This window comes from Capsicum annuum, chromosome 6 (assembly GCF_002878395.1).
Source record: "Capsicum annuum cultivar UCD-10X-F1 chromosome 6, UCD10Xv1.1, whole genome shotgun sequence".
Lineage (NCBI taxonomy): Eukaryota > Viridiplantae > Streptophyta > Magnoliopsida > Solanales > Solanaceae > Capsicum > Capsicum annuum.
The window spans coordinates 119854278-119882076 of record NC_061116.1 but is presented as its reverse complement, the minus strand read 5'-3'; the positions used below and the strand labels follow the sequence as shown (position 1 = coordinate 119882076).

The following is a 27799-nucleotide window of genomic DNA, read 5'->3' as shown; positions in this document are numbered from 1 at the left end:
AAAATATATAGAATTCCTTAATGAAAATATGCAAGAATTACTTAGACTAAAACAAACAATTGAAAAATATTATGAAAAAATATTTAATCAAGCCTAAATGACAGATAATATTAAAATACTTGTTTTATATATACTTAGAGATATAGAAATTATAGACATAAAGAAAATAATTTGGGAAAAATTACAAGATTATGAAGAGGAGGAATTATTAAATAGTATAAAAAAATTACGCATATATTATGAACATCAATATTATTTAGATTCAGATGGATATTATACAGACTAAAAATGTCAGGATATATTAAGAAAATTAGAGCAAACCAAGAAGACCTACATAAAGAAATTAATTATAGAAAACAAATTAGAGAAATAATGAAAAATCTAATAGAAAAATTAAAATGGATAGACGAAACCTTAAAAAATCTAGAAAAAAAAGCAGAGATAAAAGTTTAGATAGTTTAAAAAATTCATTAAAAAGATAACAAGAAGAAATATTTAGTAGCATAAATAACCTCAAACAAGATATTAAATATAGTACAAATAGAATAGATTATTAGACATTTACTTTAGAATAAATGATAAACTACGAATATCTAAAATATTGGAAACAAGAAATAGAAGAAATAAGATTAACAGAAAACCTTATAAAAACAAATTTAATTGAATACTTTAAAACAAAAGATATAGAATATTTAGAATATCTTAAAAATAATATAGAAGATTTACAAAAACTAAGAGAAAAAACTAAAGAATATTATAGCAAAGCATTTAATCAACTACCATTTAATCACCCCCCCAAAATATGAATATCAGTAAAATTTAATATATTAATAAAATATATGAAAATAAAAAATACAAGAACGAAGAAAAATAGTTAATGAATATTACTACAAAGAATTTAACAATTACATAAATTAATGGATACATCTTAGGAAAAGAATAAATCATTAAAAGAAATCGAAACCCAACTATATAGTTTATACCTAGAATACAAAAGGTTACATAATACTAACGAGGATCCTAAAACACTAGATAATTTATTTACGATAATATCTAATCTAGAATATGAATTAATAAAACATCTTAAGTCAAGAAGATAAAAATAAAAATTATTTCAATAAATAATATTCATAAAATACATTATATAAAAATAACTACATAAGTATTTATTATCTAGTAAACTTACCGCTCCTAATCCGCACTCCCTACAAATGGTATCAAAGCCTTGTTATTTAAAAAATACGAAAGTAGTATATATATATATGGATTTCTCTCCAAGAAACAAATTCTTTCTCAAGAACAAACCCTAGCCCCTTTAACATTCAAGTTCAATTCTCAAGAAATCCTCCATAAACATTCACGAATTCTTTAACCCAGGTATGTTAGATGTTCATTCATGGGTTCCTTTCACCCATGGAGTCCAAGTATTCACTTTCAAGTTTAAAAAGAAATTTGAATCTATGATCTTTACATGTATTATAAGATATATCCATGATCTTTCATGAAAAATCATTGTATGTGTGTACGAATCATCTTGACAAAGTCGTTGTTGTTGAAGTTAAACCCTACATATTGAATGATGTGTATTTGTTGGTCATTGCCTTAATTTATGATTTTAGTATTGCAATCATGATATCACCCCATGTTTAAAAACTACTCCCATGCTTAACCCATGACTTGCAAGTATTTGATGAAATGCCTAAGAGATGAATTTTGAACAATGACTATTTGTTATGCATTTGAAACTTTGGTATGCTTCTACTCTTGATGTTATCGAGTCTTGGGGGTTGTTCATACTTGAAATTTAGTTGTTTACTTAGTCTTAGTACTCTCAGAATAGTTTTTAGAGCATGAATAAGGATAATCAGTTCAGCCAGTTATCTTATCAGTCAAGTTAGATCAGTTCCAGTTCAGTAGTCCGAGTCAGTTCAGTTGGGAGTAAGATTCAGCACCGAGTGAATCCAGGAAAGAGGGCTCACCTACCAGTTGAGGGTGTGACCTTTAGTAGTAGTCCCCACATTTCAAAACTACGTAGTCATCGTAGGTTAGAGATGTTACCCTGCCAGTTGAGAGCTGACATATATCTTACTTAAGCACCTGCCAATTGAGGGTGACTCTTTAGTCCTTTCAGACTTCATTTCAGTGGATCTACACAACCAGTGTTAGTACCCGTGTAACGGTACTGACACTCTTCCAACTGGGGTTATAGGTTGGACCCTAATTTACCTTATCGGGGCATATCGATTAGATAATAGCTCCCATAGTCTCAGTCTAATGTTCAGTTCAAAGTTTAGTTTTCAAACTTGCTTGACCATGGCATATAGTTATTAGTTGTTCAGAATTAGTATTTCAGTATTTCAATTTACAGACTATTCTAGTATCATGTCATATGTTTGGTCATGCATTCTCAGATTTTATAGCAATTCTCACATACTATACATCAGTTATCTCATGCTACGTGTTTATTCAGTATTATTTATGTATATGAACCATGCACGTCAGCCTTACCTCATTTAGCATACCAGTACATTCAAAGTACTGACTGCAAACTTATTTCTTTCGTTGTGATGTCTTATATCATAGGTTCGGATGCTCAGGTTCCTAATCACACTTAGACCTCCCCAGCCCATTCGCAGTAGTAGCAGTGGTGAGTCCTCATGTTCTGAGAACCATTTGTGTTTATTTCAGTTCAGTTCAGTTCAGTAGTCAGTCAAAGTTAGTTCAATAGTAGATAGTTCCTTATATATAGCAAGTAACTTTATTGCCTTGTATACAAGCTTACAAGCTTAGGTTCCTTTTCCTTTAGCTGCAAACCGCTCCTAATAGTGACTGCATTCACCTATTGAGGTCTAGAATTTGCGCTCCCGCAATTTGACCAATTTGTAGCTCCAAATTTTTCATAATCAATTGTTGATTCTTCATATCTGCCAGTTGACTTTTTATATCTGCTGCTAATTGTACCTGAGAAGCTAGAAGTTGCTTTAACATCTTCTCTATATTGCTCATTTGAGTTGTGGCCTGATTACTCTAAACTTGTTGTTGTTGATTATTGTGTACTGGCCCATTGTACTGATTGTTATTCTGTACCTGATTTCCATCCCATGAGAAATTGGGATGGTTCCTCCAACTCAGATTTGAAGTGTTACCATAGTTCTACTGCCGTTGATGATTATCGTTCCCTATATAATTAGCTGAATATAGATTCACTACACAAGCATCCACTGCATGCTCACTACTTCCATAAATCTCAGACCATACATTTTTCTGTTGAACTGCATTAGCTGTTACTGGCTGCTATGTTGCCCCCAACTTTATGCCACTAAACTGATTAGTTATCTGATTTTGTATTGTAGTAAACTGAGCTAATAAAATAGTGAACTAATCTACCTCCAACACACATGCAACCTTCTTAGGAGCACTCCTTGAGTTAGCATGCCACTCAGGATTCTCGTGTGAAATCTGATTTAGCAGTGCATATAATTCATCATAAGTCTTATCAAGAGCTTACCCATCTATTTCTGAATCTAAGAGAATCTTGGTGTTTGGATCAACACCCTCTATGTAAGTATGGACTAGTACATCATTCGACTGATGGTGGTGAGGGAAATTTCTCAGTATACCCTTAAATCGTTCCCAAGCTTGGTAAAGATTTTCTCTTTTTTTCTGCCTGAAACTCAAAATCTTGTTTTTCAGTGTGTTGTCTTCCTTATGGAAAGAATATTATAAGAAATTTTTAAGCCAGATTATCCAGGAAATGATGGATTTTGGTGGTTCAGCATATAACCACCACTTTGTTTCCCTAATTAAAGAAAAGTGGAAGTGCATTAGTCTGACATAATCAGTAGATACCCCAGTTGGAATATAGGTATCACTAATTTCCAAGAAAAACTCTATTTTTTATTGTGGATCTTCATATGAGAACCCTATAAACTGTTCACTTTAACATAATAGCTATACCATATTCTGCTTCAATTCAAACCAACCAACCATCTTTGGCTTGCTGATGTAATTAGTAGTATGGTTAGTAAATAGGATTGCCACTTCACGAATAGGTCTTGCTGCTACTGGAGCAAGAGCAACTAGAATCATTGGAGCAGTACCACGTGAAGCATTTGGATCAATTAGATCAATGAGATTGGGATGTCTTTGTTCCGCCATATCAAAGTGTTGAACTTGTTATTGAACGACTGCTGCCCTCTGCCTTTAATAAAATATTTGCTCCGATTCTAAATATGGCTCAACCAATTCTCTCTCCCTTGTCAGCTCGTTTCGAATACCTGCAAAAATCAGTCAGCCAAGATCAAGTTGTCAACACTTAAACTTAATATCAAAAACCAAAAATTTAGAAAATTACTAATTATAATAGTCCCCAACAAAGGCGCCAAAAACTTATTGTGGTCTAACGCACACGCAAGTGCACGCGATTGTACAAGTAATATAGTGACTAATAAATTCGGATATCTCACCCACGATGACTTGTAATAAGCAATTCAATAAACTTTAGTATTCGACAAGAATGTATTAAGTGCTGCAACAGTAACCAGATGATTGTGAAGTTTCAGGTATGAATATAATTAATAAAGAAATAACAAATTGTGACAATAGTAACGCAAGCAGGGTTGAAAACAATAACAATGAGAATTCCAGGGTTGAGGCACTTTTAAAAATTTTACAAATCTTTATTTTTATTGTAGTTTAGTTGATTATAGGGTTATTGATTCACAGGGTTTATAGTATAATCAAGGTCTCCCGACCTCTAATATTTTACTTAACTGGATATTGTAACTACATTATTGAGCGGGGATGCAATAATCCATTTATATCTCTAAAGCTATCTTCCGGCATATGAACCAAACAAGGCTTATAGGTATATCCCTATCCTAGATGCTAATTTAAATCCCTTATTTGATAAAAGAATGAGAACTTTGCTCCTTAATCTCCTCGTTCGATCCTATGATTCTCTTTTCAGCTTTACATAGGAATATAGGTTTATTCTAATGGTGTCCAATCATCAAAATAGTAAATATAAAAGTTTAAGAATAACTCATATGACAATTCAACAATAAACTATGAAAAAGAATATCAAAGTGTAATTATGTTTTCTGCCTCAACCCCAGAACAAGGGTGGTTAGCCACTCATGTTTGAATTCAACATCAAAAATGAATAATTAAACAACCCAAAATTAATCTTGGAATTATGACATTAAAAGAACCCTAAGAAAAGTATTGAAAGTGTTTTTGCCTCTTCTTTCTATTTCTAAAGTGTCCTCTCAATTATGCCCAAGTACTCTTTTTATAGTTGGGTGAATTTTGCCTAGTGGGGAACCAATACCACACTGTGAGGGTCATTTCTCAAAAATAAGGCTCGTGATGTGAAGTGTACTCCTCATTTCTAGACCTCACGATGCAAAGGTTAGTCCCTAGGAAATAGGGCTCATGTCGTGACCTTATCGAAAGACCCCACTAGAATTGCCATTTTCTCTGAAGTTTCACTCCCTCTTTGTTTATTGTTTCTTTCTTTGCTTTAGACTTCCAATGCATGCTTTCCTAATTCATTACACTTCTTCTCAAATTCATGCCACCAATTCTAAAGGGTCAATCATTACTTTCTTCACGTCATGCATCCAATTTTGTCGAATTCCATCAGAAGTCCACCCTGCACACTAATCACTTCCATTAGCTAAATCAAGCAATAACACATCAAAACACAATAAGAACACACTTTTTAGCTCATTGAAAAAGTCCAATTATGGGTGAATTGTAATACCCTGAGACTCTAACCAATAGCGCAACCATGACTCAAGATCATGAGAAGTAAATTATAGTCCTTTAGTTGTTTTATGATCAAGGGTGGTGTGTATTAAAGGCCTCAAATATTTCCTAGGGATTAGGTGAATCAAAACATTCCTTACAGATTAAATTCTTGGGAAGGATATGGCCATATTCAATGACAAATGAGAATATCTCTCGTTATACTACAAATTATTGAGTTAATGACCTACCAACAGATTTATAATTGAATTAGATTCCCAACGGTACCAATTTCACTTAATTCCAGTATCGGAGCAAAGAGTTATACCCATTTTACTCCAACGTGTCAGCCTAGAAATTTCGTGACGACATTTTGTGACGACTTGTCACAAGCCTGACGGCTTGTCACAAAATGTCATCACCATAAGCAGAAACTAACAAAATCCAATATTTTATGACGACATTTTGTGATGACTTGTCACAAGTTTGATAGCTTGTCACGAATGTCGTCAACTATTTTTTCAGTAATTAAGGGATGCTTTTACAAGGGTATTTTGGTCTTTTTCCATCTTTTGGAGGCCTATATAAATATGAAAATCCCCATCCAAACCCTAATTTCTTTATTCTCTCATCCAATTTTCTTAAGAATATATATTAGAGTTTCAATCAAGAAAATTTAATCTTCCAAAAATCATCCATAAATCTTCAAGATTTCTTCAAGAATCAAGTTCCTCATAGTGTGGGCTTCGAGAATCATTTATTACAAATGTGGATAGAGTCTCAAGCACTAGAACTCATCCAATTTCAAATATTAAGGTATGTGGGGTTTTGAACAAGAACAATTCTTTCGTTCTTGTGCCCAAAGCTTTGATTTCTATCATGAATTTATATGATTTTGCAAGTGGGTTTATACCCAAATTACTTCGTCATGAGATAATTAGAATATAAATTGTTCAAGCTTTGTTATACATGATTATTTTGCTATTCCCAAGTTATGACTTGATATTTAATATTGTGAATTTCATATTTCTACCATGAGTTGATATTTCAAGTGCTTTCAAGATATGTGTCAAGCTTTAAGCTTCCTTATGACAAATTGGATTATTGAGTATATTGATTCACGATATTGAGTTGTTATAATGAGTCTTGATATTTCTTCAAAGTTATTGATGTTGCCATGATTTAATGAATTGATACATTTTGATATTGAGAAAGATTGAGTTGATTTAAGTCAAGTTAGGAATCCACAAGTTGATTATGATTTGATAAATGAGAAAGATATTTGATTTGGTCTTCATGATGGAACTTTGTGATTTTTGTGGTGGATTTCCTAACGCGTTCCAAACTTATGTCTAGGAGTATTATTTATCACCGAGCGGAAAATGTGGTATTTCCCTAAAAGTACGTGTCATCGTAGGATTGATATTGATAATTGTGGGCCAGAGGCAGAGTATAAGATTGTGATCACTAAATTTAGGTTGTACTCCCTGGAAAGAGTACGACGCTCCCACCAATGTGGGGTTCTATCCTTAGGAGGGAAAAGTATTGGACTCCATGTAGCTCACATGGTTTATGTCAGTTATAAGAACCTCCCATGTCCATAAGAGTTGAGTTTCTTGAATTACCAAGTCACTCCGAGTCTTGAGTTGAAGAGTTGAGTTATTTATGATGATTTATGAGGTTTTTATCATATGATTTATTTACTGTGAGATCATGAAAAGTATGTTTCAATCTAACTCAAGCCAAGTAAGCCATCATTGTACATATGCATATTTTTTTGAAATTGATGATGATATTTGCATTATTTCATGCACCCCCACATACTCAGTACATTCCAAAGTGCTGACCCATATATTTTTCTATGGGCTACATTTTCTCATAATGTAGATTCAGGTACTCAGCCACAGCCGCGTTAGCAATATTCGAGTACCTCAACTACATTCCCTCAGTGGTGAGTCCTCATGGTTTGAGGACCATGTCTATATTTTTTGGTGATATTGTTTTGTTGTTATGGCTTTCATTACTGTTTAAGTCAGCTGGGGGTTTGTCCCAATGGCTCCTTGATTTTGATATATAGAGGCATTGTCAAACTAGAGGATTGGTATGTATAGACATTCAATATATTTTGGTTGTACAGTCTAGTATTCTTTAGTTTTCTCTTAAACCTGATGTGGTATATCTCTTTGTTGTGGATGACTATTGTTGAATTAAATTCCTTGAGGTAGTGTCTAGCTCTGCGGGTTAGCTTGGGGCTACATGTAGCCCTAAGCACCGTGTGGCATCTCGGGATGAAATTTTGGGGTGGTATATAGCTTGGTATCAGAGCCTTAGGTTTAAGGAGTCCTAGGGAGTCTTACAAGCCACGTTATGTAAAGTCTTGATCATCGGTGTGTAGCATTCCACATCTATGAGCAACAGGCTACGGAATATTTTAGGAAAAGTCATTTCTTTCTTTCTAAATTTATCATGCCTATAACTATCTCTTTATCTGTGATTAACTCGTGCTCTCTTATAACAGAAAATTCCTCCTCGTCGAGCTTGTAGAAACAACGAGCAACCTTAACTCGTTGATCCCTTGAACAAGCATGTGTCTCATCTGGAATTTCGGGTAGCTTTTTAGGCGCTAGCCCAGGTAGTTTTTGCCAATGCTCAAGCTAACACCCAGGCTACTGTTCTACCTATGTAAGAGAATAATTCTACTACAGCTCGAGTTTATGACTTTATGTGAATAAATCTGTCTGAGTTCTATGGGTCAAAGGTAGGTGAAGACCCATAGATGTACTTGGATAAAGTGAGAAAAATCACCCAGATTATGCATGTGACTGAGGAGAAGAGTGTTGAATTGGCTGCCTATCGAATGAAAGATATTGCATATGATTAGGTGAAGATGTGGAGGATGAGTAGAGGGGAGGATGCCGCTCCCATGACTTGGCAGTTATTCCAGAATACGTTCTTGGATAGATTCTTTTCTTTTGAGATGAGAGAAGCAAAGATAGAGGAATTCATGAATTTGAGACAAGGCTCCATAACTATTAAGGAGTATTTTCTTATATTCAATCAGTTATCCAAATATGCTTCTAGCATGATGCTGACTCTAGGACTATCAGTAAGTTCGTGACCAGTGTGTCGAGTTACGTTGTGAAAAAGTGTAGATCTGCTATTCTTAATAGGGGTTGATGATACATGACTAATAGTTTGAAGCTAATAAGGTAAAAGAGAGGGAGAGAGTAAGAGCGAATAAAATAGCTAGATTAGAGCAGCATGGATTCAGTCAGTCCAGATTCCATGGAGGGAATCGCCCTCAATTTTAGGGATGTTCGTTTATGCCTACGCCTTTCTCAGTTAGTTCTCCCGCACCTAGAAGCAGGCAAGAGCAGGGGAATAGGCCTATCCCATCCAGGTCTCAGGAAAGTGTAGGTAACAAACCTCATTCTCCTTCATATTCCAAGTGTGGTAGAGATTATTTTGGTAAGTGTTTGGTTAATCAGAGAGGTTGCTTTAGTTGTGGCAAGTTAGGCCACTGACTTAGAGATTATCTATATGCTAGACAGGTGAGTCGAGATAATCGTACCCAAAGTCAGGATACCAGTGCCCCCGCTCCCGTAGTCTACCCAGTTTCTCTACAGGGCGCCTCTTCTAGTACTGCTGGCGGTTTGCGCCAGAATTGCTTCTATGCTATACCACCTCGCCAGGAGCAGGAGGACTCTCCAGATGTTGTCATTAGTATGCTCCATGTATTTCATTTTGATGTTTATATATTGATGGACCCCAGCTCAAGTTTCTCTTATATGACACCTCTGGTTGCTATAAATTTTGAGATGGACCCTGAACGGTTTCCTGAGCCTATTTTGGTTTCTACCCCAGTAGGAGAATCTGTTATTACTAAGCGAGTGTATAAGAAGTGTCCTATCACTGTTCTTCATCAAGTCATATATGTTGATTTAATTGAGCTAGATATGGTTGATTTTGACGTCATTCTGGGTATGGATTGGCTTTACTCGTACAATACGTCTATAGATTATCGTACCCAAGTGGTCAAGTTTCAGTTTCCTAATGAGCCCGTTTTTAAGTGGTCCAGGAGTTCTGTAACTCTGAAGAGCCATTTTATATCCTACCTCAAAGCTAGGAAGTTGATTTCCAAGGGTTGCATCTATCACCAAGTTCGAGTTAAAGACCTCAAGTCTGAGACTCTAACTATTCAATCAGTTACCATTGTTAATGGGTTTCCCAATATTTTCCCAAAAGATCTCCTAAGGGTCCCACTTGATAGAGAAATAGAATTCGGGATTGATCTCCTTCCCGACATTCAGTCTATTTCCATTCCTTTATATCGTATGGCTCCCACAGAACTTAAAGAGTTTAAAGAGCAACTCAAATATCTCTTAGACAAAGGCTTTATCAGACCCAGTATTTCCCCATGGGGTGCACCTGCTCTATTCATACATAAGAAATATGGTACATTGTGTATGTACATTGACTACCGTCAACTCAACAAAGTAACTATCTAGAACAAGTACCCTCTTCCTAGAATCGATGATTTATTTGATCAGCTACAGGGTGTAAGTTATTTCTCAAAGATAGACCTTAGATCCGGCTATCATCGCTTAAAGTGAGAGAGTGTGATATTCCAAAGATAGCCTTCCGAACCCTTATAGTCACTTTGAGTTTTTTGTCATGTCCTTTGGGTTAACCAATGCTCCAGAAGCCTTCATGGACCTCATGAATTAAGTGTTTAAGCAATATCTTGATATGTTTGTCATTGTATTCATAGACGATATTCTTGTGTATTCCCAAAGAAAGGATGATCATGCCGTCCATCTTAGAATTGTCTTGCAAACTCTTAGAAATCATCAATTATTCACTAAATTTAGCAAATGTGAATTTTGGCTAAGGTCAGTTGCTTTTCTGGGTCACATTATTTCCACCGAAGGCATTCGAGTCAACCCCCAAAAGATAGAAGCTTTAAAAAATTGGCCTAGACCTACCTCCCCATCTGACATTAAGAGTTTCTTAGGTGTAGCTGGTTACTACCATTATTTTGTTGAGGGCTTCTCTTCCCTTGCGTCTCCCATGACCCGGTTGACCTAGAAAAAGTAAAGTTCCTATGGTCGAAACCTTGCAAGAAGAGTTTTCAGAAGTTAAAGACTTGACTCACTTCATTCCCAGTGTTATCTTTACCCATTGGTACGATGGTTTTGTGGTGTATTATGACGCTTTGGTTTGGGTTGTGTGTTGATGCAGAAGGGTAAAGTTATAGCTTATGCCTCTAGACAATTGAAGCCTCATGAGAAGAATTACCCAACCCATGATCTTGAATTAGCAGCTGTAGTATTTGCTTTGAAAATCTAGAGACATTATTTGTATGGTGTTCATGTTGATGTGTTTACTGATCACAAAAGCCTGCAGCATGTGTTCACTCAGAGGGAGCTAAATCTTAGACAAAGAATATGGTTAGAGTTGCTAAAAGACTACGATATGAGTGTGTTGAATCACCCGGGCAATGGCCAATATTGTGGAAGATGATCTTAGTAGGTTGTCTATGGGTAGTGTAGCTCATGTAGAGAATGATAAGAAAGAATTGGCTCGTGATGTTCATTGTTTGGATAGGCTGGGTGTTAGATTACTTGATTTCGCTGAAGGAAGTATGTTAGTTCCAAGTCCTCTTTGGTCTCAGAGGTAAAGGAAAAGTAAGACAGAGATCCTAGTTTGGTCAGACTGAAGGAGTCAGTTAAGGACCAAAAGGTAGACGTTTTCTCCCAAAGGGGAGATGGTGTGTTGAGATTTCAGGGTAGATTATGTGTTCCCGATGTTGATAATCTAAGGTAGAGAATTATGGCCAAAGCGCATGGCGCACGATATTCTATTCATCCCTGTGCCACTAAGATATACCATGATTTGCGGGAAATCTATTAGTGGAATAGTATGAAAAAAGACATAGCAGGATTTATGGCAAAGTATTCTACTTTTCAATAGGTTAAGGTAGAGCACCAAAGGCCCGGTGGTGTAATGCAAGAGTATAGCATTCCTACTTGGAAGTGGGAAGAAGTGAATATGGATTTCGTAATTGGTTTGCCTCCTTTTCGTCATTATCATAATTTGATTTGGGTTGTTGTAGATTGGTTGACTAAATCAGCTCATTTCTTACTAGTGCATTTGTCTTATACAGCTGAGGATTATGCTAGATTTTATATTCAAGATTTGTTAGCTTTATGGAGTTCCTTTGGCTATTATCTCTGATAGGGATACTCAGTTTACTTCCCAATTTTGGAGGGCTTTTCAGAAGGGTCTCGGTGCCCAAGTTCATTTAAGTTCTGCTTTTCATCTGTAAATAGATGGTCAGGCTAAGCGGACCATTCAAACTTTAGAAGATATATTGAGGTCATATGTGCTTGATTTTAAAGAATGTTGGGATGAGCACTTGCCATTGATCAAATTTGCATATAACAAAAGTTTCCATGCTAGTATTCAGATGGCCCCGTTTGAAGCTTTATATAGGATAAGATGTAGATCTCCTATAGGTTGGTTTGAAGTAGAAGAAGTAGTTGTGATTGGGCCTGATATTGTGTTTGAGGCTATAGAAAAAGTTATGTTAATTCGAGAAAGATTGAAGACCGCTCAAAGTTGTCAGAAGTCATACGCGGATGTGAGAATAAAAGATCTTGAGTTTAATGTTAATGATTTAGTGTACTTGAAGGTTTCACCTATGAAAGGGGTGAAGAGATTTGGGAAGAAGGGAAAGTTTAGTCCCTATTATGTTGGTCCATACAGGATTCTAAGCCGTGTTGGGAATGTAGCATATGAGGTGGAGTTACCCGCGGAGTTGTCTAGCATTCATCCGGTATTTCATATTTCTATTCTTAAGAAGTGTGTTGGTGATTCTGTCGTGGTTGATCCTTCCTAAAGCTTGGATATTCAGGATAGCCTTTCATTTGAGGAGTTTTTGGTTGAGATTTTGGATTTTCAAATCTGTAGGCTAAGGAACAAATAAGTTCCTTCGGTTAAAGTGCTTTGGAGAAATCAATCTGTTGAGAGTGCAACTTGGGAAGCCGAAGCTGATATACGAGCCAAGTACCTTCACCTCTTTTTTGTGAGTTCGGAGCGAGCAGAAGGTACCATTCTTTATTAATTCCGCCCCCTTCTTATTATAAATTTAGTTGTGTGTCTACTTCCATCACGAAGTCGTGCATTTTCTATGGTATCCGAAGGTATAGAGTAAAGTAATCCTTTTGAGTGAATCGTTCCAGCTATATGTTCTCATTTTCTCTTGTTCTTGGTCTATTTGCCAACATTCGAGGATGAATATTTCCAAGGGAAAGATATTGTAATACCCCGAGACTCTAACCAATAGTGCAACCATGGCTCAATCTCATGAGAAGTAAATTATATTGCTTTGGTTGTTTTCTGATCAAAGGTGATGTGTATTAAGGCCTCAAAGATGTCCTAGCGATTAGGTGGATCAAAACATTCTTTATCGATTGAATTCTTGGGAAGGATATTGCCATATTCATTTTCAAATGAGCATATCTCTCGTTACACTACAAATTATTAAGCTCATGACCTACCAACAGATAGATAATTGAATTAACTTTCCAACGATATCAATTTCACCTAAATCCAGTATTGGAGCAAAGAGTTATGCCCATTTTACTCCAGCATGTCAGCTTGGAAATTTCGTGACAACGTTTTGTGACGACTTGTCACAAAATGTCATCACCATAGCAGAAAGTAACAAAATCCAACATTTTGTGACGATATTTTGTGACGACGTGTCACAAGTTTGACGGCTTGTCACGAATATCGTCAGCTAATTTTTTTCAGCAATTAAGGGACGTTTTTGCAAGGTATTTTCGTCTTTTCGCATATTTTAGATGCCTATATAAATATGAGGATCCCCATCCAAACCCTAATTTCTTCATTCTCTCATCCAATTTTCTTAAGAATATATATTAGGGTTTCAATCAAGAAAATTTAATCTTCCAAAAATCATCCATAAATCTTCAAGATTTCTTCAAGAATCAAGTTCCTCATAGTAGTCTAAGGGTCCGATTAGCTTAAAATATCCTCTTACACACTTCCAACACTTCAACCCTACCCTATATCTAGCATGATATCATAATTATACTATGATATATATCAAACTATAAAGTAGGTAAACCAAGCCTACCTTGGCACCGAAGAAAGCCCGAAGAGTATGCTAAATCACTGATTTCCCCTTTTGAGAAGCATCTGCAAGGTGCCACGCTATCCAAATCACAATCTACTCATCAAAATGAGAACAATGATACCCATATTGCACTATTATTCTTCGGGTCTAAAATTTTATAAAAATTCCATGTGGGGCTCGTTTATGGAAATCGCATTTTTGAAACCAACTCAACGTCCCTCTATACTCAAGGAATATTTACCCTAAAATGGGTGAGTTTCGAGCTATCTTAGTGCTAAAATCAAGTCATCAAGCTTTAGGAATTCTTTAAAAGAAAAGGAAAATAAACCATGAAAATAATGAAATCTAACCACGAATTTGAAGGAGAAATACATAAATAATATTTATCCAAGCTCCCAAAATCACCCACAAATCTTATTCCTAAGTTTTCCCAAATTTTAGGGTTTAAATATCTTAAGGATGGATAAGAAATGGTATAAATAGACTAAAGGGGGTATTTATACCCTTCCCAGGTATATGGGTATCGCATACACAATATCTAGCTAAAAAGTGCGGAAGTCATTAATGCGCATCAGTATCTTACATGCGATACTTGCCTGATACCAGTGGAATCGCTTACGTGACATCAACATCACATATGTGATACTTGGCTTCCTGCCAAGGGTGTCTCTTATGTAATTAAGAATATCGCTCACGTGACACTTGTTGATGACTGGTAGATCACATACTCAATCAGAGGCTCACGGATGTGAGTGCACCAGCACCAGCACCAGCTGAGACTTGGAAATTTGCGAACCCCTCGAGATTCATCTGAAATCTCATATATGTAAACGGACTATACTAACCTATCAAATTTGGCATTCCAGTCTCAATGGCACAGTCAAAATTTCCATCCAAGGTCGATTCAATGAAAAATAGGTCCCACATCTATTTTCCATTTTTCTTAACTTCTGACTAATAGCTCAAAAAGAGCCCGGGTTCCTCGGGACACAAACCAAGAGTCCACCTAGTCTAAAATCGATATTCTAAAGTTGTTAGAATAGTCAAAATTAGCATATGAGGCCATTTGCCTGTAGTTTTTGCCCGATAGCCAATTTGAACCAGCGAGGACTTCAAATTAGGGAATTGGCTCTAAAAACCAAACGAACTTATCGATAACCAAACTGTCTGTTCCAGTAAGTCATAAATGACTTGGGCAGTAGTGGGAAATATCTAAATGGCAAAAATAAGCGGACATACAGAAAATGACCTGAAGGGTCATTATAATATCCACTACTAAAGAAACTTTATTCCATAAAAATAAAGCCTGGAACCGGTAAGGAAACTGGGTCTGTATCTCGCTCTTGATCTCCCACATAGCTTCTCTACTGCGTGGTGCCTCAACTGAACCTTAACTACATGAATCACTCTAGTGCACAACTGTCTGACATCGGTAGCCAACATAAACACAGGCTCCTTCATGAAAGTCAACCGCTCATCCAACTGGATTGAGTCCTATTTAAGCATGAGAGATGGATCAGGAATGTATCGCCACAAAATACAAACATGGAAAACCAGATAAAAAGAAAATATGGGGGTAACGCTAACTCATAAGCCACCTCACCAATGGTGCAAAAAATCTCAAAGGGTCCGATATATATGGGGCTGAGCTTTTCTTTCCTCTCGAACCTCATCACACCCTTCATGGATGATACATAGAGGAATACATGATCACCAACTCCAAATCTCAAGGCACGAAGTCTACGATATGCATAATCCTTTTTCCTAATCTAAACTTCCCTCAACCTTTCCTGAATCACCCTGACTCTACCCAACAAATCATGAAGTAAGTCAGTGTGACAGGGTCTAATCTCAAAAGTCTCAAACCATCCAATTGTAGAACAACATCGCCTACCATATAAAGACTCAAAAGGCGTCATCTCAATACTCAAATGGTAGCTATTATTATATGTGAACTCTATCAAGGCTAAGTATTGCTCCTACAGACCTCCAAAATCCATAACACAGGCTTAGAGCATATCCTCGAGAACCTGAATAGTCTGTTCCAACTAGTCGTTGGTCTAAGGATAGAAGGTTGTACTAAGATTTATCTAAGTATCCAAGTCCCCCTAAAAATCTCCCAAAATCTATAAGTGAATACTGAACCTCGATCTGAAATGATAGATATAGGTATGCCATGCAAATGACCTATATCACTAACATAGATACGAGCCAACCTCTCCGCTATGAAAGATATCTGAATAGGAATGAAATGGGTCAATTTGGTCAATCCATCCATAATAACCCAAATACCATCGAAACCACGGGAAGTATGAGGCAAACAACTAATAAAGTCCATGGTAATTTGCTCCCACTTCCACTTGAGAATGGGAAATCTCTAAATCAAACCACCTGTTCGTTGATGCTTGGCCTTCACCTACTGACAACATACATAATGAGCTACTAAGTTTGCCATATATCTCTTTATTACACTCCACTAATAATGTTGTCTCAAATCTCTATATCTTGGTTGTACCCAGGAGAATAAAATATATACAACTGTGAACCTCGTGCAAAATGAACTGAATCAAGTCATCTACCCTCAAAACACAAATACGACTATTATATCTCAAGATACCTTCAGAATCTATGGTAGCCCTCGCGAACTCACCACTCAATACCTGATCGCAAATGGAGAAAATTCTTTAATCCTCAAACTATTGATCCTGAATTTGCACAGATAGCGAGGACCTCGACTCAACACTAGGAAGAATCCTCCCAGGGTTTGAAATGTCAAGTTACACCATCAAGTTTTCTAAGGACTGAATGTCCTGTGCCAACATCCTCGAAGAAGTTGAAATATAGGTCAAGCTATATATACTCAATGCCTTCTTGCTCAAGATGTCTGAACTATATGTGCCTTGCCTAGATAATACAAAATAGAAATATCATAATGCTTAAGCAACTCCATCCATCTATGCTGACAAGAATTAAGCTCACTCTGGGTCATAAGATGCTAAAGACTTTGATAGTCTGTGAAAATATCACAAAGCACACCATAAAGATAATGCCTCCAAATCTTAAGCGTGAAAACTACCTCCGCTCCTCCAAATCTTGAGTTAGGTAGTTGCATTTGTGCACCTTTAGTTGTATTGAAGCATATGCAATAAAATAACCCTGTTGTATTTAAACACAACCCAAACCAACACCAGAAGCATTATAATACACAGTGAATCCCTCACCCTCAACGGGAAGAGCCAAAATAGGATCCAAAGTAATAAACTCCTTGATCTTTCCAAAGCTCAACTCACACTCTTTAGACCATCAAATGGTAATATTTTTTGAGTTAATCTAGTCATAGGTACTGAAATAGTAGTAAAACCCTTGAGAAATCATTTATAGTAACCGGTCAAGCAAATAAAGCTTCAAACCTCAGTCAGTGATGTAGGCCTAGCCCAATCATGAATAACCTCAATCTTTGTTGGGTCTACCATAATCCCAACCTTAGACACCATATGTTGAAGGAATATCATCTACTCCATCAAAAACTCACACTTAGAGAATTTGGCAAAAAGCAAATAATTTCTTTAAGTTTCAAGCACAATCCTTAAATATTGCACATTTTCCTCTATACTCCTCAAGTACACAAGGATATTGTCAATGAACACAATTATGAAGGAATTCAAATAAGTCCTGAACACTTGATTCATCAGATCCATAAATGTAGTTGGGGCATTAGTCAGCCTAAAAGAGATCACCAAGGACTCATAATGACTATAACGGGTCCTAAAGGTTATCTTTGGGATATCCTTAAGTTGAATACTCAACTAATTGTAACTTGACCTTAAACTAATCTTATAGAACATTATTGCCCCCTGAAGCTATCAAACAAACCATCAATGTGAGGCATAGGGTAATGGTTCTTCACTGTCACATTATTAAGCTTCCAATAATTAATACACATATGCATGGAGCCATTTTTCTTCTTTACCAACAACAAAATATCTTCCCGAGGAGACACACTAGACCTAATGAAACTTTTACCAAGAAAATCCTAAAGCTGAGAGTTCAGCTCCTTAAGCTCGACAGGAGCTATATGGTAAGGTGTCATAGAAATAGGTTGGGTGCCCGTCTTAAGACCAATTACAAACTCAATAATATGCTCAGGAGGAAGGCCAAGTAGATTGATAGGGAAAATATCAAGAAACTCACGAACTACAGGGATAGAGTGAAGTGATAAACTCTCCCCACTAACATCACAAATATAAGCGAGATAAGACTCACAGCCCCTTGAAATAAATGTCCTAGAATAGATATAAGAAATAATCCCCATCGGCTCATGGCTAACAACTTCCTGCCACATAATTGGGGGTATACCGGGTATAGCTAAGGTAACGGTTTTGAAAAAATAATCCATGACCGCATGATAGTGGGACAACCAGTCCATGCCCAGAATCATATCAAAATCCACCATGTCTAATATAATAAGATCACTATGAGTATCAAAATCTCAAATAGTCACAACACATGATCTAAAAACCCAGTCCACTATTAAAGAGTTGCCCAGAAGAGTAGATATATGTAATGGCATGGATAATAAATCCCAAGATAACTCTAATCGTGGAGCAAAATAAGTAGACACAAACAAATAAATGGATCCTAGATCAAATAAAGTAAAGGCCAACTGACGGAGCAATAAAATCATACCTGTAATACCAGCATCCAAAAACTCAGCCTCGAGCCTAGCTGGTACTACATATAACTAACCAAGCCTGCTACCTAGCACGACTCTTGATCGACCTCACATCCTACCTGGCTGAGAACCTTTATGAACACCCTAGGGACTTTCCATGCAACCATGTATACCACTTCTAGCTGAGAGATAAACTACCCTATTAGATGGAACACTCTGAGCTAAAGTAATAATCACCCCACGACTAGGGCACTCCCTTAAAAATTGACCAAAAGCTCCACAACCATAACATGCCCTAAGCATTGGACTGAAATTAGAAGATCTGGCTGACCCAAAATAACCACCACGACTAGAGTTGCCTGAAGACAAACCCCTCAAAGATAGACCATGACCCTGGCTAAGACGATCACTAGAGATAGACTGGCCTCCACCAGTAATATGAAGCATGGACGGAATGCGTCTACTAGATTGAACTTGATGCTAAAACGGCTAATGCGGAGGGTACCTACCCTAAGAACCACTGCCTCTGAATCAGGAGCTACTACGGCTCCCGCTGAACCTACCCTGATATCATGACCTCTTATTGCTGCCCCTTTGGACCTTGTGATACATCTCCATAATAAGCTGAGCATGATCTAAAACATCAGCAAAGTTCCTACCCACAGTGACCAATCTCTGAGTATACATGTAAAGAGAAAGTCTTAATCTTCAAATAAAGAAACAAACCCTCTCATACTTAGTAGTCAGAATAGAAGTAGCATACCTAGAGAACACATCAATACGATCCTCATACTCTACAACAGTCATGGATCCCTGCTCCAACCTTTAGAACTAATCCCTCAAATGATCTCTATGGCTGCAAGACATGTACTTCTCCTAAAATATCTTAGAAAACTGAGCCCATGTCAAAGTAGAAGATCAATTTGGCCTGCAATCAAGATGACCTCTCCACCAATGTCGATCTACCAAGCCCAGGAAAATTATAGTATAATCCACACCATGAGTTTCAACTAGGCCCTAATTATGAAGCCTATCCTCGCAAGTAAGCAAAAACTCATATGCATCCTCACCCGGTGCACCAGAAAACCTAGGCGGAGCCAATCTTAAAAATTTACCCAACATTTTTTGCTCCTCGATAGACATAGAAGGCTGAACAACTATCAACTGAGAAACTACCAATGCATAAGGTACTTCAACTTTGGGAGCCACAACTATAGGTAACGCCCCCACCTCAATACCACTCTGATCTGTAAACTGGCACCATCAGACGGTGCACCACTAACCAACCCTAAAAGTTAACCAAAGCATCCCTGAGCATAAAAAAAGAAATAAATTCTGCTGAAGACTGGGCTGGTCCCTAGCTCACCACTGGCTAGGGCGAAAGAACCTCTGGCTCAGGAGCAGGAATAAGGTCTAGTGAAAGCCCTATATCTTGGACCTTGGATGAGGACACATATCGATGTTTTCCATGACCTTTAGGTCATTTACAAATAGTAAAATATCCTAAGGCATTATCTTGGGACCCTCATCTCATATAGCAACTATCCTATCCATCTGCAAAAGATTGAACCAAAGGAATTCAAAGAAACCAACACATACTCTTAGATACTCTTAGAACTCCTAAAAATGTCCCATAGCCTTTTGAAAATAAGAAATAGACGTCATCATTTTGATCCGTGAGACTCTACTAGACCCTTTCACTTTACCAACAATACCGATGAAACATAGGCTCCGATACTAATTTGTCATGACCCAACTTATGAGTCATGATAGCACCTACTTTATCCCACCAGTATGAAGCCAAACCATAGCCTAGATAAAGATGCAATAGGCTAACTTGGCAGAAAATTACCTAAAAGTCGAATATCAACAACTTAAAGATTCAAAGAATGAAGACACCGTCATAAACATCTACTAGATAAAAACCAATAATTATCCCAAGACTCAGTAATGTCGATACAAAAGAAACTACAAAAGTAATATGAAGACTGGGTAGACAAATACAAATCTGTCTTAAAAATGAAAGACGAGACATAGATAACTAGAAGGAAAAAGGGTAACTTCGACTCCAAGAGCTCACCAAATCATCAAAATCAAATCTGCATGATTAGTAAATTAGCGGAGGCAATTAGTACTCAGATCTGGACTAAAAAGGTACAAAAGTGTAGTATGAGTACTAAAACCATGGATACCTAGAGGCATCATCAGTTGACTGAGCTAAATCATGATATAAGTACGATAGGATAAAGATAGCACAAGCTAAGTCAAGGTCAAAGGACATACCTAGAAAGAACCTCTGACACCATGTACATATATAAATAAATAAAACCAAAATGTTAACATAACAAAAGTACATAAAAAAACAAATGCGTGTGAGATAACAACATAAGAATCATACCATTCTAACTACAAGATTGGCCCCCATAAGCCAAAAAGTGTAAAAAGTAAATAACCCTATGCAGGCCCTTATAAGCTTGAAGGATACAATCAAGGAAATTATATACTGGATAACCAAAGTTTACTTACCGACATTCCATAACCAAGAATCCATTTGTCTCGTATTACATAATGAATAATCCTCAATGCTAGGCTCAAATCAAAACTTAATATCATTATCATTATTACATTAATTTTTTTGGACTTGAATTAGGACTTATATGATTTATGCCATTGGTAATTGCTGGACTTTAAACGGACCTCATAATTACAAACCGCATCAATAAACTATTTTAGAGAGCTATTTTAATAAGCTAAACTCAATATATTATACCAATAAATCATAGCTATAGACCTTATTTTGCTCATGTTTATACACTGGACCGAGAATCATATCCGCAAATCTCAAACCTAAACACATCTATAAGCCATATTATTAGCCATATATGGAAATTATATTAATACTAAAATTAATAAGAAATATTACTAAGATATCTAAAATTCATATTAATAACCATATCCATAGGCTACACATCTTATCTATAGGTCATTAATCATATCTATGTGCCACATCATCTCTGTGAGCCATATTATATCCTCAATCTAATACATACATCTATAGGTAATATTCCTTCTTCAAGTCAGATCATAATTATAAGTCACAGAACATCCACCAGCCATATCATATATAAATAAGTCATATCATACTTATAAACCATATTTTTATCTATACAATCCAAATCATACCCATGAGCCATATTACATCCATACAAGTCATTATCCTTTAACCATACCAATAGTAATAACATTAGGTATTTCAATAGACCATGTTATTAATCATATTCAGAATCCAGACCCATAATCACATGCATAATTCACAAATCATACTTATAAATTTCACCATTAGTCATACATAAGGGCAATATCATTAATAATACTCGAAGTTTGTATCCTTCCTTCCATATTCCTCTAACATACTCAATAATTATATTCAACCCTCTCATGTGTCAATCCTACCATTAACAAGGGTATATCATATGCAAATGAGTCTACACAGCTATCACAAGTGTTGCCTTAAGGTGGGCCGAAGGGGCCCGCTTCTAATCCCCGAAGATTCTTTTAGGCAATTTCTACCTCAAAATAGGTTAAGGTATCTAAGTTCATTCCTAGATTTTAAGTAATCCATTATTAACCCTAGGATATAATTCATCCCCAAACATAATTAACTAAGGGAAATCTTACCTTGAACGATGGCAACTGGGCCATTTTCTTAACTTAAGCAATTTAGAAAAATTCTGTTCTATCATGAATAACTACGTAATTTCACCAACCTTGAGTAAGGTATTTCAATCAAACTATATACCGTAAAGTCCCATTTCACAAAATCCATGACTAACTACACTAATTACTCTGCATCTAAGGTCTCATGAGTCTAAGGGTCGGATTAGCTCAAAATATCCTTATTCACACTTCCAACACCTAAACCTCACCGCAATCTATAATAATATCATAATTATACTATAAGATATCTCAAATCTATGAAGTAGGTAAACCTAGCCTACCTAGGTATTGAAGAGAGTCAAAAGAATTTATTAAATCACTGATTTCCCCTTTCGAGAAGCTTTCGCAAGGTGCCACGCTATAAAAATTACAATTTACTCATTAAAACAAGAATAATGATACTCATAGTGTACTATTATGCTTCGAGTCAAAAATTTCATAAAAATCTTATGTGGGGCCCGTTTATGGAAATTATATTTCTAAAACCAACTCAATGTCCCTCTATACTAAAGGAGCATTTACCCTAAAAAATGAGTGAGTTTTGGGCTATTTTGGTGATAAAATCAAGTCACCAATCCTTTGGGATTTATGAGAAGAAAGGGCAAATCAACCATGAAAATAATCAAATGTTACCATAAATTTGAAGGAGAAATGCGTAAATTATCTTTATCTAAGCTCGCACAATTGTTATTCCTAAAATTTTCCAATTTTATGGGTTTAAATATCTTTGGGGTGTATGAGAAATGGTGAAAAATGGGCTAAAGGGGATATTTTATACCCATCCCAGGCATACGGTTTTGCTTATATGACCTTCAAGTCGGATACGCAATATTTTGACCAAAACTGTGAGAGTCAAGCTTATGCGACATTAGTCTATCATACGCGATACTTTTATTCTGCCAAGGGAGTCGCTTATGCGATATCAGTATCGCATACGTGATACTTGGCTTTTCGGCAGGGGTGTCTCTTATGTGACTAAAAATGTTGCTTACGTGACACTTGCAGGTAACTGGAGATCGCATACATAATCAGAGGCTCGCGAACGTGAGTGCACCAGCTGAGACTTAGAAATTTCCAAGTCTCCACCAACCCCTCGAGATTCATCTAAAATCTCGTATATACAACTGAACTATTATACCTTATAAAATTCAATATTCTAGACTCAATAGAACAATTAAAATTTCAATTTATGGTTGTTTCAATGAAAAGTGGGTCCCACACCCATTTTCCATTTTTGTTAACTTTCAACCAATAGCTTAAAATGAGCTAGAGTTCCTCGGGACCCAAACCAAAAGTCCACCTAGCCTAAAATCAACACTCTGAAGTTATTGGAAGAGTCAAAATTGGCATACGAGGTTTGACTGCGATTTTTTCCCGATAGGTAATTTGAACTAACGAAGACTTCAAAATAGAAAATTGGCTATAAAAACTAAATGAAATACCCAGTAACCAAACTGTCAGTTCCAGCAAGTCATAAATGACTTGGGGCAACTATGGGAAAGCTCTAAATAGCAAAAATAAGCAAAAATATAGAAAATAACCTGAAGGGACATTACATCTTATATTGTAAAATTTTTAGTAGAAAGTGTGAGATACCATTTGGAAACTTTTTTATTTGTAGGTGACGTGCTCATAGTATCTTTTACTTATATTATTTTTCTCTTTGCTCAGTCAGCCTATGATACCTATTGAAAACAAATGGACCGCATTCACCCCTACTATTTTCTTTCGATGCAGATCCTAGCTTGAGTACGAGATAACACAATTGAGTTCATGCAGGATCCTTGGATTTTCAAGGTATTGGTGTGCTTCAGAGTTTAGGGCAGATGCCAGATCCCATCCTATCTTAGTTGTCTTTGCATACCATTCATAGATAAATTTATATATTTTTCAGTATTTGGATGTTGTATTTAGATGCTCTTACACTTCTCTTGCTGTTTATGGTATTTTATTCAGACGTCTGCCAAATTACTTGTATTTATGGTCTAACTTTATTCTAGAAATCTCGCATTCTGTGAGTTTACTTTTCTTTAGCAGATTTTCTTTATTATGTGGAATTTGGATTACCTAGTAAGTTTGGGCCAAGATAAGTGTCATCAGGACCTCAACTTTTGGGTTGAGACATAATACTAGATACATATAAATAGATATATGAGATTAATACGAGATACATATGGACAGATACATGAAATTAGTATTAGATATATATTAAAAATACATGAAATTAATACTATATATATATAAATAGATACACTAAATAAAATTTAATGAATGTATCTATGCATCGTTGACACCAGCTATATGTGTCTTTGATACATGACACATATATTTGGATACACTATAAAAATAAAAATACACTATGCATCAATGCTACTACTTTGAAGTAATATTACAAAGCATATTCATACTTTACACTTGTAACCATATCTATGGGCCACCCATCTTATCTAAAGGATGGTAATCACATGTATATACCACGTCATCTCTAAAATCCATACTTATACGCAAGTCATTTCTTACATCTATAGGCCATATTATTATCTATGGACCAATAATCATAATTATGAGTATTATAGCATTCATGGACCATATTATATATATATATATATATATATTAGGAGTATTATGTCTATAAGCCACATTATATCTATATAAGGCATACCATACCCATAATCCATATTTTCCAAATGAGCCAATAATCATTAATCATACCTATTGCTAAGGTATTTTGCATATCAATAGGCCTTATCATTAATCATACTCAGAAGTCATGCCTTTAACCATAACCATATACATAAGTCATAAATCATACTTATGGATCATACCACGAGTCACACATAAAGACAACATCATTAGCAATACTCAAAAATTGTATCCATCCTTCCATAATAAACTATTCATAATTAATAAATATGCTCAACCCTCTCGAGTATCAACCTACCCTTTTATGAAAGTATATTATATGCAATAGGTCTACAAGGCTTTATGAGTCTTAACCTAAGGCAGGCCAGAGGGCCAACTTCTAATCTCCAAAGGTTTATTTAGGCAATTTTTACCCTAAACTAGGCTAAGGTATCTAAGCTCATTCCTAGATGTCAAGCAAGCCATTATAAGTCCTAACATATAAATCCTCCCCAATCATGGTCATCTAAGGCAATTTCCTTAATTAATTTGGAAATAGTCTACCCTAACATATATAACTAGGGAAAATCCACATACCTTGAGTAATCAAGGAATTTCCAATCTAATTACATACCATGAAGCCTAATTCACTTAAGCCATAACTAACTACACTATCTATTCCATATCTAAGATTCCAAGGTAGCCTAAGGTTCTAATTAACCCAATTCTCATCATTCCCACTTTCGACACTTAAAACTCATCCCAAATCTACACAATATCATAAATATACTATGACAAAGCTCAATCTATGAAAGGGAAAAACCTAGACTACCTGGACGCCAAAGAAAGCTCAAAGAATTCACTAAACCATGAACTTTCCCTTCTGAGAAGCTTTCAAAAGATGCCAAGCTATAAAAATCACAATCAACTCATCAATACAAGAATAATGATACCCATATTGCATCACTGTGCTTTGGGTCCGAAAATACTCAAAAATCTCTTATGGGTCCCATTTACAAAATTGTGTTTTCAAAGCCAACCCAACATTCCCTCATTCTCAATGAGTAATTATCCTAAAAAATAGGTAAAATTTGAGCTACATTATTGCTAAAATCAAGCCACCTAGGTTTAGGGATTTTAGAGAAGTAAAGGGGAAATTAATCATGAAAATAGAGGAATCTTACCTCAAATCTGAAGGAAAATTGCGTAGTAATCGTTACCCAAACTTTTAAATCATCAACAACATCTAACCTAGACTTCTCAACATTTAGGGTTTAAGCCTCAAGAAAATTGATGTGTAATTGGCAAAAATGAGATTAAAATGGGGTATTTATACCCTTTTCAGGTGTTTGAGAGTTGTTATCGTGACCCGAGACTCGCGATTGCCACATATGGTGGCTGCTAGTGATTCATTATTGCAACATAGCACCGTTATCATGACACTTAGTGCCTGCCAAGGGTATTGCGATCGCGATCCTGACTCGCTAATAGTGAGTGCACCAGATTTTCCAAGTCTCTGCCAAACCCTCGAGATTCATCCGAAATCCTGTATATGCAAATAGACTATTCTACCATACCAAATTCAATATTTCAAAATCAATGGCGCAATTGAAATTTCCATCTGAGGTCATTTTGACTAAAAGTGGGTCTCATACCCAACTTTTATTTTTTTAACTTTTTTACCAATAGGTTGAAATAAACCCAGGTGCCTTGGGGCCCAAACAAAGAGTCCACCTAGCCCAAAATCAAAATTCCCAAGTTGTTGGAACAGTCAAAATTTGCATATAAAGTCGTCTGACAGAGGATTTTTGCCCGGTAGCTAATTTAAACCAGCAAAAACTTTAAAATAGGGAATTGGCTCTAAAAACAAATCAACTGCTCGGTAATCGAATTGTCACTCCTAGTAAGTTGTAAATGAGTTGGGAAAGCTATAGTAAAGCTTTAACAATGAAAATAAATGGAAATATGAAAAATAACCTGAAGGTTCATTACAATATCCTCTACTAAAAAGGACATTCGTCTGTGAAAGTCAACGATTAGGATGTACCTGCATGCTAGAATAGGTGAGGATACTAGGTTTGAATCTTGCTCTCAATCTACCAAGTATCCTCCTCTACTGGGCGGTGCCTCCACTTAACCTTAACTACAAGAATCTCCCTAGTGTGCAGCCGCCTAACATCACTAGCCAAAATAAGTACAAGCTCCTCAACGAATGTCAATCGCTCATCCAACTGGACTAAATCACACCTAAGAACATGAGATGGATCAAGATTGTATTGCCGCAACATGGATACATGGAAAATTAGATGAACAACAGCAAAATTTAGAGGTAAGACTAACTCATAAACTACCTTACCAACTGTACGAAGAATCTAAAGGGTCCAATATATCTATGGCTAATCTTACCCTTCCTCCCAAACTTCATCACACCCTTCATAGGCAATATATGGAGAAATACCCAACCATCAACTCCAAATCTCAAGGCATAAAGCCTACAGTTTGCATAAGCTTTCTGCCTACTTTGAGCCTGTAATACCTCAAGTTTTGAACTCTAAATTTTTTCTTTCTAATTGTGCTTACTGCTCAGGTGACTAGTTATGAAGCTCATCATGAGTTATATGGTGTCACTTGTGGTCTCATCAGTGAGTTTCCAAGTTTTATCCCTTGATAATGAGCCTAGGGTGTGAGTTATCAGGTCACGTGATGAGTCGTTATGTATCACTAGTTGTCTTAATAGTAAAGGTTGACCAGGAGTCTGCCTTGGTCATGAATTTGTCCTCACGATTCGTAGGTGATGTCATGAGTCATAGGGAGGGACTCGTGACTGTGAAAATAAAGGGTCAAGGTTTGGAGTCTCAGGCTATGAGTCTTAG

General features: G+C 36.2%; 1 non-coding gene across 1 annotated transcript; it reads left to right on the top strand.

The window, feature by feature from the left end:
• Positions 1–3589: 3589 nt before the first annotated feature.
• On the top strand, positions 3590–3696 carry LOC124899789. The gene has a single exon (XR_007057353.1). It is a non-coding gene; the product is annotated as a small nucleolar RNA R71 (small nucleolar RNA).
• Positions 3697–27799: the final 24103 nt, after the last annotated feature.